Raw genomic sequence first — 4,769 nt, 5'->3', positions numbered from 1 at the left:
TTGGCAAGAACTGACTTTTGGTTAAAAGAAACAGCCCCTGCATGGAGTGCTACTTTGATGTACATAGCCATATTTGTTACAGAACCAGTCTGACACAGAGTCTGTTCAAGGTTGCTGGACTGATTTTTCAAAGGCTGCATAGAACTGGCCCAAGCTATCCAAGACCATCTCTCTTTTTGTAGCCATGTCTTGTAATGAGAGTTACATTCCACTGTAACTACAGGGAGGCTTGAAATAACAGGAGACAGATTCAGCGTATGCAACTCTGGCAGCCGAAATATGAATGACCATTAATGTCACAGCACAACTCACCGTCACCCAGGCTTTTGCACAACAGTACCCTCATGGTCATTCTTATATGTCCAAAACTAACCCCATCAGCCTTTTAAGAGCACGGAAAGAGAAATATCATTATGGCCTTTTACTTGGGGGAGAGGCCATGAGAAGCTGGGTGGATAGATAGAAATGGAGTACCAAGGGATAATTGCAGAAAAAAGTCAAGTTTTTCTCATTAAAAGTGACTAAATTCATAAGAACAACAATAATGAAATCAAATAATCCTCATTTCTTTCGCTTCTGCTTTAAGGGCTTGACTACACACACAGTTTTACTGCTTTAACTGTACTCGGTTAAAGTGGTACAACCCCCTATTATAGATGCAGTTATACAACTGTAATACTGCTTAGAGCAGCATAGCCTATTCTAAAAAGGAAGGGAAAGGAAAGAAGTTATACTTGTGACAAAATACACCCATGTTCACACCTTACACACTATTGTAATAAATTTTGTACAAGGTATGCCTTGTAAGTTATCATTTGAAAACTCAGTTTGCTGGTCAGTACTGTACTGGTAAAATGCATGTGGCAATATTATATGTGGAATTTAAGATTCCCTCATATGATGTTAACACACATTCCAAGCCTCGCAGCCCAGCCCAGGCAGAAGTCCGGTCTGTCCTAAACCATGGAAGCAATGTGTGCTTGCCTTAATTTGTATGTAAGCAGAATTATTAAGCAGGGAGAGAAAACAAAGGAAGTTCTAACAGGTGAGAAAAAACAACAACAATCCAGCAGGGAATATTTTTCCACATAGACTCTTTGTCTCCTGGATCTCAGCTGGAAATGTGTTTTCAAGAGGGGGCTATAAAACTATAAAAAGGAGGGACAAACACCCCAAGGTACTCCTCTCTCTACCCCTGCCCTTCTCAGTCTCGGCACCTGAAGAGACAAAGGAAGCAGCTGTTGGACTCTGGGGGGAATGGGTCCTGGCCTGAAGAGTTTGGTCAGTAAGATGGCTGAAAGCATGTGGTGAGAAAACTTTACTTTGAATCTAATAGTGTTAAGTTAGGCACCAGTAAGCATTTTCATCTTTATTTTTCTTATGACCAGTTCTAATTTTTATGCTGCATTGCTTCTATTCACTTAAAATCTCTCAAAACAATAAAACAAGTTTAACAACTATATCTAACAAGGGAGGGATAGCTCAGTGGTTTGAGTGTTGGCCTGCTAAACCAAGGGTTGTGAGTTTAATCCTTGAGGGGGCCATTTAGGGATCTGGGGTAAAAATTGAGGATTGGTCCTGCTTTGAGCAGGGGGTTGGACAAGATGATCTCCTGAGGTCCCTTCCAACTCTGATATTCTATGATTCTAATCCCGTGTGTTCAAGTTGAAGTGTCTGGGTAACTCCATTTGGAGTAACAAATCATGTGCATATTGTTCCCTGACATGAATAATGGCCTTATTCATGTGCAGTGTCCATCTGTCTGGGACTTGCACTGTTGAGAAAAATGGTACTAACCACCGCTGGAGTGGTTAGTAAACAGGGTGTTGTATTAGCAATGCAGGACATACGTTTATGGGGGGAAATCTGGGAGTGGATTGGTATAAGCTGTGGTAGTCTTTAAGGTTGGTAAGAGCAAAGGTGGGGCTTGCTGTAGCACACACACAAGTGACTTACATGCTGGAGGCTGTTTGTGAGCAGTCCCATTTAGAGGCTACAGCAGCAAGGCAGTGTAAAGGGCACCCCAGGTTACATGGCAGGGGTGACCCAGCTACTCACTGGTCTGGATTGTACCCTAATATGTCACATACTGTTATAAAGTTGCCTTATACTAATAACTGTCCACAATGTAATTATTTTGGTGAGGGATGGGATTTTTTTTTTTTTTAAGAAGAAAAGCTCTACCACTATAAAACCTGTGCAGACCATTAATTTTTGTAATTTTAGTGTACTGTGTTCATTCATCTTCCTTTTTTAGAGTAGGATGAGTAATATCTCTAGATCTAATAGAAAAGGCAGTGAAACAGAATAGTCTGAAACCATTGAAACAAAACCTTTTTGTGTTTTAGTGCAGCCAAATGAAAAGTTATACATTTAGGAACAAGGAAAGCAGGCCGTACCTGCTCACTGAGAAACATGAAAAGGATTTAGGGGTCATAGCAGTCAAGGAACTCAATGTAAGCTGCCACTGTAATGCAAAAAGTGCTAACACAATGCTAGGATGTATAAATAGGAGTAGTGAGGTGTAGGAGTATGAGGTGATTCTACCTCTGTATACAGCACTGGCAAGATATTTACAGATGATACTGTAAGAATGCAAACAGTTCTGGTGTCAGCATTTCAACAAGTACACTGAACACTTGGGGGGTGCATTAAAGAGCCACAAAAAAAGATTTGAGGGCTGGAGAAAATGCTTTACACTAAGGAGACTTAAAAGAGCTCAATGTTTAGCTTGGCATTCAAATCACCTCTCAATCTTTTTGCTTTATAAGTACCCTGATGGGGGGAAAATAACAGATACTAAAGGGCTCCTTAATCTAGTAGAGAAAGGCAAAACAAGAACCAATGGCTGAAAGCTGAAGTCCGCAAATTCACATTAGACACAATACAACAGTGAGGACGATGAACATTGGAACAACATGCCATGGGAAGTAGGGATACGTTATCTCTCTTGATAGAAACTGGATGCCTTTCTGGAAAACATACTTTAGCCAAACCAGTTATTCTTTAGTCAAACAAGTTACTGGGCTCAATACAGGGGTAACTTGGTAAAATTTAAGGGCCTGAGATACGCTAGTCTGAGCTCCTGTATACCAAATGGTCCCTTCTTGCCTTAAATGCTATGAATCTGGGTTCAGGAATACAATGAATGTAGTATTTAGGGTACTACTTGTCACGGAGTCCCCAGGCGATGCTCTGGAACTGCTCCCTACGAAGCCAGTCAGGACTTTGGTGAAGTCTCCTCTCTGTGAGCAGACTGTCTTCAGGGCAAAAAGCTCACACAGCCTCCATCTTCCTGGATTTGACCTTGGAGCCTTCAGCATCCTCTGCCCCTCCGTGCGCTTCCCATAGCAGCAAGTCTGCCCAGGCGGGGTCCTGGGGAAGCCAAAGGGTCCTGCACCCCAACTTCGCAGTCAGACATGACTCAGCCAGCCAGTAAAACAGAAGGTTTATCAGGACAGAAACATGATCTAAAACAGAGCTTGTAGGTACAGAGAACAAGACCCCTCAGCTAGGTCCATTTTGGGGGGCAGTGAGCCAGACAACCACGTCTGCACTTCACTCCACATCCCCAGCCAGCCCCAACCTGACTCATCCTCCAGCCCCTCCTCCTCTTGACTTTGTCCCTTTCCCAGGCCAGGAGGTCACCTGATTCTTTTGTTCTCCAACCCTTTAGCTATTACCTTGCAGGGGGGAAGGGCCCAGGCCATCAGTTGCCAGGAGACAGTGTGTCAGCCATTTATGTACACTGGCCCTTTGCTCTGCAACAATTACACCCCCTTATCCCACCACTAAGAGAGACTTAAGAAATGCATAGGGGAAACTGAGGCACCCCTACAATATTCAGAGGAAACATTAACAGCCTCACTTCATCACACTACTAAAAAAGCAGTATTAAATATTTTTTATTTTTCATGTCTGAAAAACATACATCTGACCAAATTAGGGAATGGAATAGCCTCAGTTCAGTGAGAGAGAATGTACGACTCCCATCAGTGGCAACAAACTCACTCACGAGATCCAGCTGCGAAAAGTCAGTGATGAGAGAAATGATTCCTCATTTAAAAGATAATTCCTTAGACAGCATAATTATCTGGTAAGTAGATTTGCAGAAGTGAATTTTTTTTTTTTTAATATTAACTTACAAGGATATTTTAAGTGTTATATACAACCATTAAAATTTGATGCCATATGTTAAATGTTATTTGGTGCTGCAAATGCATGGCCAAACCCTAAGTAAGGTGTGCACTGTTATGCTCGTTTACCCAGAAGGTAAGCCCTAAGAGGCGCCATCACCTTATAAGGGGAAGTCTCTGCTTTCAAATCCCTCTTTCAAGCTGAATTTGAGTAGCATTTACACAGGTAGATCTTGTAAAACAGCAGCTGTGACAATGGTAAAGGAACTCTGCAGAACACCCTTGAAATGTTAAATAGTAGGCAAAATAATGTAAAATAGACATCAGGAATCCGGATAGTTTGAAATTATAGTTATAAATGCAGTAATTTATAGGTATTACTCCTGTGGTCCAGAAAACTGAATGCGTGTTATTTTCACCTTTCTAAATTAACACAAATGCACATTGAAGCAGGGGAAAAAAATTAAGATTAACGTTCATTAAAAGATTCTGTAAAAGATCCTTAACTCTTCCAATTAAATAACTGAGAAAGTTAAAGACTAAAAATCTTATTCAACAGCCACAAAGAAACGTAAGAGGCAAATACTTCAGATTAAAATGTTCAAGTACAGCCAGTGTGCAAATAAACTAGTT

The sequence above is a fragment of the Lepidochelys olivacea genome (assembly GCF_965140295.1).
Source record: "Lepidochelys olivacea isolate rLepOli2 genome assembly, chromosome: 1".
NCBI classification, from domain to species: domain Eukaryota; kingdom Metazoa; phylum Chordata; order Testudines; family Cheloniidae; genus Lepidochelys; species Lepidochelys olivacea.
This window is presented reverse-complemented; position numbering follows the sequence as displayed.